The 16,551-nt window shown below is 39.9% G+C and overlaps 1 protein-coding gene and 1 pseudogene across 3 annotated transcripts in view; both read left to right on the top strand.

Annotated features, from left to right (window-relative positions):
* Positions 1-16,551, top strand: part of PDE4D (phosphodiesterase 4D) — a 1,542,529-nt gene that overhangs the window by 708,745 nt on the left and 817,233 nt on the right. The window lies entirely within an intron of this gene.
* On the top strand, positions 13,586-13,764 carry LOC112133674 (U2 spliceosomal RNA; annotated as a pseudogene).

Here is a 16,551-nt window from a genome sequence, read left to right as displayed (position 1 = left end):
GAGCTGAGATCATGCCATTGCACTCCAGCCTGGGTGACAGAGTGAGATTTTGTCTCAAAAGAAAAAGCAAAAAATAGAAAAAGAAACAGAACACTATTGGCACTCCCAGAATAATCACTACTGGACTTTTGATACCAAAAACAAGGGGGATTTCCTCGTTTTTAAGTTTTATGAAATGAGGTAATATTCTGTGTACTCTTCTGAGTTTAGCTTCTTTGAGTAGGTTTGTGAGATTTATCCAAGTGTGGAATGGAGTTACAATTTATTCATTTTTGTGTTTGGGTGATTGTAGTTTTAAAATTAAGGTAAACATTAAAAGTTAGGGTTTAACCCACTACTGGGTATTCACCCAAAGGGAAAGAAGTCATTCTACGAGAAAGACCACATGTACAGGCCTGTCCAATTCACAGCTGCAAAAATAGGCAACCAACCTAGTTGCCCATTGACCAACGAGTGGATAAAGAAAATGTGGTATATATGCCCCATGGATTACTACTCAGTCATAAAAAGAAACCCAATAATGTCTCTGGCAGCAACTTGGGTGGAAGTGGAGGCCATTATTCTAAGAGACGTAACTTAGGAATGGAAAACCAAATATCATGTTTTCACTTACAAGTGGGAGCTAAGTGCTGAGGACACAAAGGCGTAAGAATGAAATAATGGACTTTGGGGATGGGGGAGAGATTGGGAGAAGTTGAGAAATAAAAGACTACATATTGGGTACAGTGTACACTGCTCCAGTGATGGATGCACCAAAATATCAGAAATCACCACTAATGAATGTATCCATGTAAACAAAATCCACTGTACCCCAAAAACTATAGAAATAGAAAATGAATAAATAAAAGTTAGGGATTAAAAAGAAAGTGGGAAATGGTCATTCCAGAAGTCTAAAATATTATAAGCTATATATAAAATACAAGTTTGTAACCATTTTTTGAGTACCTGCAGTCAGCAAGTTTGCATTAATATTACTGTTTACTCCCTCACTTTTTAAAACAACTAATTTTCTATTTCCTATTTTAAGACCTTACCTAAGATTGCTGTCCTGAGGAATGTTTCCTAGCCCACATGACCTTGTCTGTGTTGAAGTATGAATGAATACATACTACCCTCTACTTTAGTGAATGTTCATGATAAAATGGCCAATTTCATGTATTTGTTTATTTTCAAGAAAACCTAGAGCACTTGTTCTCAAACTTTAGCATGCATCAGAATTACCTGGAGTGCCAGAATCCCCTGAAGTGGTTGTAGGAACTCATTGCTGGGGCCAGGCGCGGTGGCTCACACCTGTAATCCCAGCACTTTCGGAGGCCAAGGCAGGCGGATCACTTGAGGTCAGGAATTCTAGACCAGCCTGGCCAACATGGTGAAACCCCTTCTCTACTAAAAATACAAAAATTAGCTGTGCGTGGTGGCGGGCACCTGTAATCCCAGCCACTTGGGAGGCTGAGGCAGGAGAATCGCTTGAACCCGGGAGGCAGAGGTTGCAGTGAGCCAAGATGGCGCCACTGCACTCCAGCCTGGGTGACAGAGACAAATAGAAAAAAAAAAAAAAAAGGAGTTTCTGGGCCCTATCCCCAGAATTTTTGATTTCGTAGGTCTGTGGTGGGATCCAATTATGTACCGTCTAATGAGCTCCCAGGTGATAGTGATGCTGCAGACCTGGCTCCACATTTTGAGAACCACTGCCTTAGAGCCTGCACATCGAGTCACGTTTATGTTCCTGTGCCATATTCCTCTGGTGAGGATTCCTCTGGTCATTCATGCATTTACATTTTTAAACTCCTTGGAATCAAGCAGGTAGAGATTTTACTCTTGTTGTCGTGTTTACCACCCTAAATCATTAGCATCTGTTATCTTCCTCTGCCCTACACCACAACTCTGCTTGTAACCCATGTGGAGCATGTTTTCTATGTTCTTGCTTTGTTTACATATTGGTGGCCCCAACTATTTATCAGCTTATTAAAGGCATCAGGCCACTATTTTTCTATATCCCTGCACTGCCTAGCAGGGAGCACTGCAGGGACTATTGAATTCATGCACTATATTCTCTGCTGGCCCATTGATTTCATCCTTATAGCCCCTGCTTCTCACCTGCATGTGTTTTGTTCACAATTTACATACTGATAAAATGAATTCTTGCTTCTTGCTCATATAAGAATATGGAGGCTGGGCACAGTGGCTCACACCTGTAATCCCAACACTTTGGGAGGCCAAGGCGGGCAGATCATGAGGTCAGGAGATCGAGACCATCCTGGCTAACATGGTGAAACCCCCTCTCTACTAAAAATACAAAAATTAGCTGAGCATGGTGGTTTGCACCTGTAACCCCAGCTACTTGGGAGGCTGAGGCAGGAGAATCGCTTGAACCTGGGAGGTAGAGGTTGCAGTGAGCCGAGATCATGCCACTGCACTCCAGCCTGGGCAACAGAGTGAGACTCTGTCTCAAAAAAAAAAAGAATATGGAAGTTATAAAAATAATCTGTGATCATATAATGACTGTTTTCCCCAAAAAGGGCATTACTTTCATGCTTCAAAATATGTATTTCTTAACTAAAGTGTTTCTGGGATATGGCTGCATGTTGGCGTCACCTAGAGAACTTTAAAAAAAAAAAAAGAGAACAAAAACAAAACAAAACAAAAAACTGATGTTCATGTCCCAGAGGTTCTCTTCTAATTGATGTGGGCTGTGATCTGGGCATAGAGATTGCCAAAAGTACCCAGGTGATTCTAACACATAAAAATGTCTTAGAGTTTCTTAAGTACTTTTTTCCTGATGAGTTTCAAGAGGGCCACTTTTTTTTTTCTGGAAGATTATTTTCAGAAACACCTAACCCTTCTTTATTTGTATCTCCTGTAGATGTTTTCCTTCTGAGTTTTTCTCTGTGAAACAAGAAAATATAATGAACTGTCGTTTGCACGTTTCACAAAGCATGAACTTTATTTGGAGTCTTAGATAAACTTGTTCTGATCTAAAAATGAAAAATAATGAACTTTGCTGAGTTCTGCATTTCCTGTCTGAAGTTAGCTTTACCATAAGGATCTGGTGGGTAAGAGTTTGTTGTTCTTGTCATTAATTATTGGAACAGGGTTGTTTGGAGTAGATGATTCATTGTGGAACAAATCGTCTGATTTTGAGGGACATTTTCCATTATAAAATAATTATACATAAAAACAGAAGTATTGCTTTAATACTAAGATTTGTAACAATGCCACAGCATTCTGATTGTAATGACTCTGTGTCTATTCCACTGGTTTGGAAAGTAAAACAGATTGATTTCAGTCACATGAAGATACTTGAAAATAGGTTACATTTAATCAATTAGAAACTAGTTGTTTCTAACTTCACTAATCTTGTAAAAATAATCAATTCCACCCCACTCCTAAAGTTAGTAGATAGATAGATATCACCAGATAAGTTCCTAAAATATACCTAGGAAATAGCTCTTTCTCAAATAATGATGGTGTCAGTAAGTCTAATGTAAGCCCATTTTATTTCACCCTTTCTTTAGGTTCTGCCGTTGTATCTTAGAATAATGAAATATGAAGTGAAATTTGGTGGCATGGTTTACCTGTAGCCATTTTATAATTTAGATTCATGGGTTTACATTACTTACTGAAACTACTGGGAAAACATCAACAACACAATAGGATTCCTAGAATGATAAACTTCAACACTCAAGCTATGACAGTTGTTCTCAGTCTCGTCTTTGATTCAATGTAAAAATTTGGACAAATAATTATCTTTCTTTTGCTGCATGTATAGGGGCAGGATAAACTTGAGAATTCACACAATTATTCAACCCAGATCAAAGATATTTGTCTCAGGAAATCAATAATATTAAGAAAAATGGCTTTTTGAAAAAAATTTTAAAAAATGTTTAGCACTTTCAAATATCAGATTCACATCCTCATCATCCTCACTTAGAGATTTTAAAACTAATAGCAGTTTTGTATGGCACATTTGCATTTACAATGCATTTTTATACAAATTCTATTTTCCCCTAAACCCAGGGAGACTGGAAGAGCAACAATTTACATATTTGCGTGTTTTTAGAAAGTGAGTCTTAGAAAGGTTAAGTGACTAACCTAGCCTCAAACAGCCAGAAGTGTGTGGAACAAGGGCGCCACTCAGGTTTGCTGACTGTGAGCTCACTCTTTCTACTCCTCCAGCTATGCCAGCTATAAAATAGCAACTTGTGAAAGGTGTTAGGTGTGAGGGATAGTAGGGGGGTAGGGGTGGGGAGGGGAAGAGGAAGCAAAATCCTCATACTGATTGTATTTTTATCACTTTTCTAAAGGATTTTATGTTTTACAGTCTACTTGTCATTGGTGGAAATATCTCTACAATGGTGCTATAAACAGCAAAACATGCACTTGAGACTCCCTGCAAGACCATCTAAGTTTTAAGGGTAATTGAGAATAGCAGCACTTGATACATGTATCTTCATTTACTATATAGTGTGATCAATTATTTTCCCTGATACTAAGGGAAAATTAAACATCTTTTCATTGGTTATTGCATTTCTTTCGCGGTGTTTTTAATGCACTTTGTGAGCTTTTGTAGTTCTCAAAACGGGCCACTAGATGGTAGAGTTTAGTTAGTATTGTCACACATGTTCCATTGCGGGAACTTTGATTCTAATAGGAAACAGTTCATATCTAATACTACACTGAAACTGTTTCCCCAGTGGCTGAGGCACACGATAAAAACTCTGTGGCTTGAGCCTTCTTTTTCTTTTTTAATGACTAGACCTCCCTTCATTCAACACAGACCTTTCTTCCACATACTACTTATTGAGCAATTCATTTTTCTCCCCATTCTAGTCTTTTTAAACACCCCACAGTGAGGGAGTGTTAAAAGTCCTGCCTTTCATAGAATTTTGCTCTAAACTTCTGAGAGGTAAAGCAGATCTGGTGCCAAGATGATGTGTTCTAGGGAAGTACAAGGACAATAGACTTAAAGACCTGTGCTGCCAGCTTGTGAATAACTGAAGATTTGTATCTCGAAGTAAATTTCAGAGTACCCCTGTACTTCCTTGGGTATCTAAACCAAATAAGACAGAAGTTGTAGTTGCCTGGTATGGATACCACATTGCCAAAATTTTACAGTCATTTTGGACAATCCAATAGATGTCTTCTCTCTGCTTTGTTTAAGCCTTCTAATTTCCCCAGCAAAGACAAAGCAAAGCAAAATTAATTCACACAGGCTGTTTGCATGATATGGTCCGATGGTTTACTATACTATGTTTGTCGTTAGTCACCCAAGCACAGAATCTAAAAGTCACTTATAACCATTTCCTGCCCCCCTCCCATGACTGCTGATTCTTCCAAAACCATAAATCTCCTTTACTAATTCACTTGAATAACCAAACCTGCATTTCAGGTTCTCATTCTTTACACACCCAATAAAAATTGAGATGCCATCTGTTATTTTATTCATTAAGTCAAGTCCTGTTTCTCACGTTGTGCGGGAATTCTTCCCATGTGGTTTTACTGTTTGTTTCTACTTTCTTCAAGTTCCCTCATCATTACACATAAGCGTTTATAAAATACATCTTCATAAAATCCACTCCAGTCATTCTCTGCAGTTAACTCCAAGATCTCCAAGATCAAAACAGACCCCAAAGTTATCAATGAAACTGTTCACTTGCACAGTGCAGGGGCTGGGGGTGTGGTTACTTGGGTGTGTGAATATGAACTTTCGGTTGTCTGAGGACAACAGGAAGCCTTGTTTCTGGTTGCTATCATATTAAACTTTAGTTAAGATTTTTATTGTTTATGAGATAGGGAATTTTTTCCCCTGGGGGTCAACTGGGTTCACCCTATTTCCTGAGGGCGAAATAAAATTGGCTGCAATCCCCATCGTACAGATTGTGAAAAGTTCTGCTTTCTCTCCAAAGCTTTTATGAATCCTTGATCACACCAGGCCCCACATCTCTGCTTCAGCCAAATTGGTTGCGTTTAGGAGTTCTCACAGTAGCTGTCATGGTCTCTTTTTTCCATACCACAGAGGCCCAAGGTAGAATTGAGCCCCTTCCTTAGTTTTCCCAACCACCAGCCTTCCCTTTGCCCCAGCAAAACAAAACTTGTTTACACATGGGATTTCTGCATTTTACCACACTTTACTGATGGTTTGAAGAAATGGAAGCAATGTTCACCATAATGTGAGATGTGATTGTGTTTAGACTTTCATATTCTTAAAAAGTCAGTTACCCAGTGATTTCTATATGGAAGGTGTTAGCCTTTTGCTAGTTTGCTTGGGTTTTTTCTTTCATTCCTACCCTTCCGTACCTCTCCTACTTCAAAAATTTCTCATAGGAACTCCAGATTTTTCTTACTTAATGGCATTTAGTGCTTTACGTCTCTCCTGCTCCATCCACCTTTTAACTCCCAGAACTACGCAAGTGCTCAGCAGAACAAAATGGCCTTTCATGTAATAGTACCACCACTTGATAGAAGATGTTTTTGGTTATAAATAGCTTTTAAAAAAATTTTTTTGGTGATTACATGGGGGTACGATGACTAAATTGAATTTTGCTCTTCATCTCATACACACACACACAAACACACACACATTTATATATATATAGAGAGAGAGATGGAGTCTTGTTCTGTCATCCCAGCTGGAGTGTAGTGGTGCAATCACAGCTCACTGCAGCCTCAACCTCCCAAGTACAAGTGATCCTCCTGCTTCAGCCTCCCATGTAGCTGGGATTACAGGTGCGGGCCACCACACCTGGCTATTTTTTATTATTTTTTGTAGACATGGAGTCTCCCTATGTTGCCCAGGCTAGTAACTCCTAGGTGTAAGCGATCCTCTAGCCTCGGACTCCCAAAGTGCTGGGATTACAAGTGTAAGCCACCACACCCCCAGCCTTCTGCTCCTATATGACCTAGAAATTCCATATAGTAGCCATAGCATTCATTCATTCAACAAATAATTATTGAACACCTACTTGCAAAAAGGAATTCAGTTCCTATTCTGTTGGGGTGATAATCTAGTTAATAATAATAATAATAATAATAATAATAATAATGAAAAGTGTCCATGCACTCTTCTAGGCTCCAATAATCCCTATGAAGAGAGGGTATGCTTAAACAACAGATGTTTATTTTCTCACGGTTGTGGAGGCTGGCAGTGTGAGATCGGGGTGCCTGCATAGTGGAGTGCTAGTGAGGGCTGGCTTCCCCTATGCCTTCACCCAAAGTTTATGTGTTGTTAATATCAGCAGCCCTCTATCTCTGGATGTCTCTGGTGCCTTAGAAGACATATTCTCTACAGTTAAAGGGTGATCCTCAAGAACAGACAGGGTAAATATATTTTATATTGCTAAATGCCCCATTTGAAGGGCTATATACCATTTCATGTAGCAAGGAGCGCTTAATGGCTCCAGCACAACAAAATAAATCTACAGAACATTTTTATTTGCCCAAAGCATCTAAAAGCTGGTCCTTCCATGTGTGTGGTGGCACTCTTGTGAACTGCTTCCTGCGATTCTCTTAGTGCAAAGCCAACAATATTCAGTACATTTCCTTCACTTGCCTTTTGGCATGTCCATGACAATATTTCCAGCTGATCTAACTTCTAGAAGATCTATTTCCCACAAGCAACAGGATCTTCTATTTTCCTGCTTAAGAGTGTTTATTTTTGCTTTTTTCAGCAGCTTCACAACTTCTGACTTGGTTGACTTTTTTGTTTTTAGAGAGAATGTCTCTCCTCCATCTGCGAAGTGCTGCATTTTAGGTTTGGTCTGACAAATTGATGCAACAGCTCAGGTATATATATGACAAGGAAATTGAATTTCTATCCTCGAAATCAATTCTGAACAATAAAAGCTGAGAGGATAAGTTTATTCAAAGGTGGTTTGGTATTGCGACAGGCTGGTCCAAATCAGAACTCAGCAACCTGATTTTGAAAAATTTCCAAGTTCATGAAAAGAATCACTTTGTACATAAGGGCTTTCTACTTGTTTGGGTTTGAGCATAACTAGATAGCTTAGTGGGATATCCATATTCTTGCATTTGATGATCACATTTGGCATCTAAGTATTATGCTGTTTTCAAATGAAAGATATACTCCTGAATAAGAGAGATGGAATGAATTACATACAAATAAAACTTAAAATAAGTGTCATCTAAGAAGATGAAAAAGCAAACAAATACATGTGTTCTTAACTTTTGGGGGCTTGCCTTTAAATTTTTTAATAAGGCAATTATCTGCTATTAGTAATTATAATAGGAGCTAAAATCCAGTTAATAGTCACTGTGTGTGAAACCCTGTGCTGAGCACCTCAGGGCATGGCCTCTAAGAGGACACACGACACTCTTCTTGGAGAAAGCTGAAGACCAGTGAGGGCAGTGACTGAATGTCACGGAGTTGGTAAAAGGCAGAGCCAAGGCTCAAACCCACACAGCCACATACCTGCAACAGTGTTGTTAGCACTGCACTCCCCAATTACCAGAGCCTTGTTTATTTTCCAGTCCTAAACTCTGCTTAAATGTGCATGAGGAGTAATTTCATTTTTTTTTCCTTTTCTAGACTATCAATTTGTATAATTGGATTTCTACAGGCTTTTGTGTTTCTGGTGAGATTCGAAATGGATTTTTCAAAGTTACGATATTCAGTGACTCCTATAATCTAGAAATTTCTCCCAAGACACCAGACTTCCTCCCTGATTTTTTGACTAAAAGCCTAGTCCCCAGCTGTATTCATTTCCTAAGGCTGCTGTAAGGAAGTATCACAACCTAGGTGGCTTACAACAGCCAAATGCATTGTCTCACAGTTCTGGAGGCCAGAAATCCAAAAGTAATGTTTTGTCAAGGTTGTTTCCTTCTGAGAACCGTGAGGGAAGGATTTGTTCCAGGCCTTTCTCCTTGGATAGCCGTCTTCTCTCTTCGTTTCTTCATAGTGCCTTCCTCCTGCATATGCGTGTGTCTGCATTTCCCCATTTTATAAGAATACCCCTCACATCGGATAAGGCCCACTCTAATGACCTTATTTTAACTCGACTACCTCTCTAAAGACCCTATTTCCAAGCAAAGTCCCTTTCTGAGGTACTGGGGTTGGAACTTCAGCCTATTTTTGCAGGGACACAATTCAACCCATAGCACCAACTCTGAACCGGGGTAGTGCATGGAGGTGGAGACCTAGTACCGTGCCAAGGACCCCAGCCGACAGTGTGGCCCGAGGCAAGTTTCCCTTCTGCCCAATAGGGGATTGGATTGACTGATTTCTACTGTAATATTTTGTAAGTAACATAGAATTCTATTTTTATAGAATGGCTGTAATTTATTTAATAGATTTTCTCACTGAAGTAATTTCATAAAATTTTTGCAAAGTTGGCTTCATCTTTCTACTTTCATGCATTTGCCACAGAGGTTAAGTGTCTGCCAGGTCTTCTTTCAGCATGATCCACTGGGGAACCCACAGACCCAGCCTCCTCCCACTTTCCTTTTCCTTCTGAGATCTCTTTATTCTTCCTGTTCTATGTCCAAAAAGAGGAACCAACTGCCCCCTAAGTCTATCCTCACATATAGAGCCTCTTACATGACAGGTGTCGGGAGAAACTAAAAACGACTAGACTTAGAAGGAGCTGACTATTAAATGGTGAATGCTTAATCAATATTCATTAATGAGGAAGGTTGACCACTGACTTTACCCTCTGTGACTTCACTGGCTCTTTCACAGCAATGATTCTTGAGAAAATACATGGCCAAGCCTTACGTTAGCTGATCTAGTTTTCAGAGCCCCTGCTAGGATATGAGTCCTGGTATTGCAGATGAGGAAACAGGGTCTCCCAGATACACAGAAGCTCCTCTGAGTGCACACAGTGAGTACTGGGATATGGGCAAAGGCTGAACTCAGGTAGCTTCTCTCCAGGATCCACCCTGAGTGATGAGCTGTGTCCCAGGCTGGAGAAGAGCCATGCTACCCACTGTCTGGGCCTATCCACAAGCTCTTTCATTCACTCTTGGATTTTTCCAGCTGAAAAAAAGTGTTATATGAAGGATCAGAGATGGCATCTTTAACACTTTTTTGCACAATTCATCATTAATTCACTGTTTTTTAAACTGTTGTCACAAAGAGTTGTTTTGAATGCCTTAATGAACTATGTTTTGTTTGTTTTATTACATTTTCACTTGAGATTTTTACTGTAAAGCATGCTATTTTGAAGACAAAATGTTTAAAAATAGAGAAGGGCAAGAAGAATGGTAGACAATGCAGGAGGTGACAATTGGTATAATTACAGTGAACATTTATAGGTCAGTGGAACATAAGCCCTGAGGGAAGGCTCTGAAAGTGGCCCTGCAAGCAGGAGGGAGGGAGGGAAGGAGGGAGGCAGCCCTCGCAGGCTGCCGGGAAGCACCAGGGATGTCGTGCCTCACTGTGCCAGCCTCACAGATGGCATCTCAGCGACATGGCTGTTCTTTTGTCTTTTCTTCATGAGCATCTTAGAGAAGCGCATTTATGCACATTTCTACCTACAAAGTTTTGCCTCAGTGTGACTCATCTTCTTTCTGTCTCAGATAGGATTACTCTTCAAAGGAAAGATAAAAAACAAGTTCTGAATATAAAGATGAAGCCAACTGCAGGGCTTGTTGAATTACCTCAGAGATAGCTAGAGTTGTCTGTGTGTCTGTGTGTGTGTGTGTGTGTGTGTGTGTGCGCGCCTCTGTGTGTATGTCTGTGTATCTGTCCATGTCTGTATGTGCATCTGTGTGTGTGCATGTGTGTGTATACACATGAGTGCAATATCCCATATTGGCAAATACCACATGGTAACGTCCTGCACGCCATAGGAGCTGTATATATGAGCTGTATTTTCATGATGGTCCACTGGGATAGGGATTAAATCAGATGATCACCATTTATACCTAAGTAGTAACACTTAAAAATGAAATTGCTCTCTGTCACCACGGCTTAATCTATGAGCCCCTAAGGGGAAAAATTCCTTACATTAAAAAAGCCATTTCATATATAGATAAATGTTGAATAGGCAGGTGTTGATCAGAAGGTCTAATCCCCATCCACATGAAATGAACAAGTCAAGCAGATAATTGTTTGACTAGAGCTTTCCTTTGCATTAAATGTGCCTGGAAAACATTTCTAAAACCATTCTTTTCTTTTTGGTTGAACCATTATGAATGAATCTCCATCCTTTAAAAGGCTAGATGTTCATGTTCAACTGTTTTGGCAACTGACCTAAACCAATATTATTATGAACACATTTTGGTTGTTTTGGTTGGACATTGGTAACTGCCAGTGAAGTTGGAGGTGAGAGGAGTTAACTACTTCCTTATAATGTCACCACCTAATTAGAATAAAAGCATCTTAGATTAAATTCTGATTTACATAAGGACATTTATTAACTAAATTATTCAGCAGGCATGAAATAAACAAATCATATGACTAGTTCTCTCTTTAGGTGCTTGGCCACCATTTGCAAGCTTCCCTTAAGGCACAAAATCCAAAATTCCGGAGTCAATATTTCATCATCACTATAGACAAAAGTTTGTGATATTCACAGCTGGACGCTGGACATCTCCCAGGGCGTGGTTCCTGAGTCATTCTGCCTCTGAGTGTGTTGCTTCCATGGAAATCATGCACCTCCACAGAACTCACTCGGGCTCCTCTGGGACTCCTGAGTCTGCAGTCAGATTGCTAGTCTTGCTCCGATTACCTACCTACCTATCGGACATTCCATTTGGCTGTCTTGCCACTTGAACTCAGTGAGTGTAAGCTGACTCTTCTTCCCTGCAAATCAGCATCCTCCTGACTTCCCCACTTCTGTGAATGTCATGATCATTCTTTCTGCCACCTAAGCTTGAAGCCTACAGTCATTTTTTAACACAGCCGCCTTCAGCTCCAATTCCAATTCCAATCAATCACTCTTTTCTCAAATCTCGCTTCATACCAGTTCCTGTCCTTCTGTCTCTTCTACCCTAAGGCAGAGCCATATCTCTGCAGATCAAGGGCCTTTTTGTTCTGTTTCTTCCCCAGTCAATTAGTTTACATGATGCCAAACCCATCTTCTTAAAACCACCTGGATTAGATCACTCCTCTGTTTGAAGATTTCCAAAGAGGGCTTATTTTGTAGTGGAAAATGTCCAAACTCCTTTGCATATTCACTTATTCTCAGCATGCTTTTACCACCTTGCGTTCTTCTCCTTCACGGCACAAATCTCTATGCCAGCTGGATTTTCCATCCATAATCCCCCAAATACATCACATGCATTGATGCGTTGGCCACCCTTGTTAGTGCTTTTTCCATGTGGTGTTCTTACTTTCCTCCTTCACTCCATGCCCACTTCCTCAAAACACACACACAAGCGCACACACACACAAACACACACACACACACACAAACACACACAAACACACACACACAAACACACACAAACACACACACACACACACACAAACACACACACATACACACACACAAACACACACACACACACACACACACACACACACACACACACACACACAGAGAGCTTCTTTGAACCTCAAAGTTGGTTGCTAGTATTTTAAGTGCCTGGAATTTGAAATGAAAAAATAATAAAAGTAAACTGGTTTTAAAGGTAGGCGTTGCCACGTATTGGTTCGACTGTGGCCTCAGACTTGTTATGAAACATTTCCAAGCCTTAGCTTCCACATGAGTACAATGGGAATAATGCCTACCAGCTCAGCCTACTGCCCATCCTTAATTAATCTTAGTTCCGTTTCTGTGCCACGTTTCCTCCCCAGGGAAGCCCTTTATACCCTTACTACTTACGGATTTATCTCTTCTCTGAGCCTATAGAATTGACTTCTGTTGTCACTGCTTTAGTAAACTCACCATTTGCTTGATTAAGGTCCCTCTTCTATTTTCATTTATTGTGTTTCGGAGCCACACATTGTATCCTATACTAGACTTTGAAAATACTTTAGTTGCAGTGCATTATTTTAGTGTAGTCAGAGTACCCTGGGCAGTTTCTCACACATTCTCTCATTTTGTCTCATAACATCCCGGGAGCTGGATATAATCTGTGTTTTCTGAGGAGAGAAAGTGAGAGTCAGAGGTGTAAGTGAGTTGCCTAAGGTCACTCAGAGAGTGAGTGGCAGAAGCAGCACTTGAATCAAGTCTCATGATTCTAAGCCCAGGGCTGTCTGCTCCCTCCTAGCCCTGTAACTTTAGAAGCAGGAATTTATTTTATACTGCTTATATTTCAGTATTAATTTTTAACCCTTATAGGGTCCAGTCCTGTGACTGACTGTAATTGAGAAGGTACTCTAGAAATATTTTTGAAAGAATAAATAAAATAAATACTACAGACCATGTTAATAATGTCAAATAACTCTGGGAGTTTGAGGGATAATTCTGTCGATATGGGTTGAGGGTGTGCTTGGCCTCTCCGCCATTTACCCTGTTTTTATGAGGGTTAGCAGCACAATGTCTTCATTCTAAAACACAGAATCATGAGGTTAAAGAAAGCACGCAATGCCATCAGCTGAGAAGAACCAGAATTCACGGTGCAGGTTCTCTAAAGTGGCTTTGTGTTGCTCTCAGCACCGTGAACTCCCACCATTATATTCATAGCTTTTTAGCCTTTGGCTAAGATCAAGTAGAGTGTTTGTTCTCCTGGCTTTTAATAAGTAATGTGTTCTCCATCCAAGGACAACATATTTAGGCTGTACATGCATTACAAAGTATTAAGCTCCTGTTAACAGTAAATTTCTCAACAAGAGATTTATGTGAATTCTCTTGGATGTTATTCTGTTGACATTAGGAACAATTAGGAATAAAATGCCATGGCAGATTTTTCTGTGATGCTGGACGTACTGTCAGGACTCTGAGTCTGTGTACTCGGAAGTCTTCCTCAGACAGGGACAAGGTGCATTCTCTTTCTCAGGAAGAGAATTAACAGTGCACTCCCACCTCCCTGTCCTCACCACATGGGCACACATCCCAGGGCGAGGGTGGAGTGAGCTCAGAAGAACCCACGCTGAGCACAATGAAAGCAAAATCATTATCAGAGAAAGAAACAGATTGCAGCAGCCTGGGTTTAACAGGACACATAGTAGCAGACAGGAAGTTTTTCGTGATCTATAACACATTTTCATATTAGGGTCATGTTAGTTTCATAATGAATTTCATATTAGGCTCAATTAGAGAAACAATAAAGAAGGAAGATGGGATGACAGAAAGCATCGAAGAGGAGGAAGCAGAATGGAGGCAGAGGGTGGAATCAAAAATAAGGACAAAGAGAGGAAAGGGAAAGAGAAAGAAAACGAGAAGTAACGTCAGCAGCTCCGTAGGTTCTGAGGTGAGTTAGCTGGTCGTAGGTCAACAGCTTTAGTCACACATCCTGTTATTAACTTTGGGCATCAGAGCACATTTTCACTGCCCTTTGAAATTTCCATACAGTCTACAGTGATTTTGTAGCAATCTTTTTTTACCGGGAAATCGCTTATCTGCTTTTTTTTTCAATCTTTGAGGTCAACTTTTTAAAGGCTTTAGTTTCACATGAAGCCCGAAATATTTTGAAGGTAAGAAAAAAAGGTGCCTTTGGTCTTAAATATTTCCTCTTAAATCTTGATTCTGGGCTACTTTAATAATTCCAAAATAAACGTGAGTGGCTTCTTTTCTCAATAACTGAAATACAACATTTAAAAACACTCATATAATTATTTTGTTGTGTTCAGTTGTTTGAAAGTAGACAGGGTTTGATTTGACAGAGCTGTGTTTTAACCTGGGCTCTACATGTCACTAAACTACTGTCCCCTGTAAGCTCCTGTTTCCTTGTCTACAGATAGAGATACTCCAGTAGCTCTCCAGGCTCTGTGTGTCTCTGTCACAGGTTTGGCATAAAGTAGACAGGAATGGTGTCAGTTCCTCCCTCCCCAAACTCTCTCCAATGACACTCCCACCAAGTGCATTAAAGTAAAGAAAGAACTCTTCCTGCTTTTTAACTTCCATTGATCACACTGAAAGAAATATCACATTAACTTATGAGGCTCAAAATTATTTTCAGTGCTATAGCTCTGTGTACTCTAAGATCAGAGCAACATAACTTTGGTTCTGGATGAAATCAAATCAGGACCTGACTCTACTCCTAGAAGAACGCTGACCCCAAACTCCTGTTTTGCAGAACCCTGAAGGAGCAAGTAAAGATGCCAGCTGTTAAATATGAAGACCTTAAGAGACCTAGAACTAATGGAACTAAATCAAGGATTTCTATTTTATCTTAGATTAAAATGCCACTTATATGCATTCAAGGCATAGTTTTCACTCCCATCAGGAATAGATTCATACCTGTATAAAGCTGGGAATTTAATGACTAATTAAATATACTGTATGACTTCAATGTAGCCAAGAAAATTACAATCATTCCAAGTAATACTGTTTTTCACCAGACACAAATCTGAGGATCTTGAATCTTAGCACTAGAAGGAATGTAAACGTCACACAGGCTCATCACTTCTCTGGCACAGAACTTGCCTTGAGCACATCTCTGGTAGCTTCTTCCTGGGAACATAGATGACATAACACATACTGCCTTTCCAGGCAGCTTGATCTGTCATGAGACAGCTCTGGCCTTTTAGAAACCAGCCTTTATACTGAGCTGTGTGCCTGCTTCTCTGTATTGTACACTTTTTTTTCTTAATTCTGAACAAAAGGTTTTTGTGAATTTTCTTCCTGGAAATGGTCTTCACCACTTGAAACAACTGTCATGCCCATCTGAACATATTTCTTAGGTGAGGCTTCCCAGTTTAGGAGATGCTTCTCTCATGAAATATTTCTGAATTCATCAGTACCTCTGTTCCTATAAAACGCGTAGCTGTCTACTTCAGACAAATCCTAACCAAGCTCAGGTAACAGTGAACGATTGTTTGCTGTGAAACAGTATTGTACTATTGAAGTTAAAGAGGTCTATGATTACATTGTGTTTATTTTGGATTTTGTATTATTGAGTATTTTTTACTTTATTTTCTTTTTGTAAAGCCCATATCACTACCTATAACAAGCTTTGATAAGTGAACTTTCTAATTTTTCCTATTCTATAGCTATGCAAGGGAATCTTTAAAATTTGCCAGGACTTTCTAGCCTAATGCAACAAGGGACGTTACATTAACTATAATAATTTAAATTTCATTAGTTTTTTCCCACATTTGCTGAAGCAATTCTTCTACACAATCTATCTCATTATTTCTGGGAGTTCCAAATGTGTCTCACAAGAACACGTCCCCCTTCTTGGAACCACTGCTCTTCCACCAGAACCAGCAGCTCCCTGGACTCCCCAAGGCTTATCAGGTCTCATTGTTACCCAGGGAGTCAAGTAGCTATCACAAGGCCATGCTTTGGCTTTGTAGCTGCTCCAGTGGATGTTAAAATTTCTCCCTTTCTTCCTGATACTGTATGGAATTATATGCAACATCTCTTTACTTAAAAGCTCTCCGCTTCTCCCAACATCCAGAGATTCATCCCTGGAAAAGCATTCAAGTGCAGCTGCCATATTCCATTTAGAATGTCTCCTTCCTTCAGACAGTCAAGGTTTTGT

The sequence above is a fragment of the Pongo abelii genome, chromosome 4, assembly GCF_028885655.2.
Source record: "Pongo abelii isolate AG06213 chromosome 4, NHGRI_mPonAbe1-v2.0_pri, whole genome shotgun sequence".
In the NCBI taxonomy this organism is placed as follows: domain Eukaryota; kingdom Metazoa; phylum Chordata; class Mammalia; order Primates; family Hominidae; genus Pongo; species Pongo abelii.
This window is presented reverse-complemented; position numbering and strand designations above follow the sequence as displayed.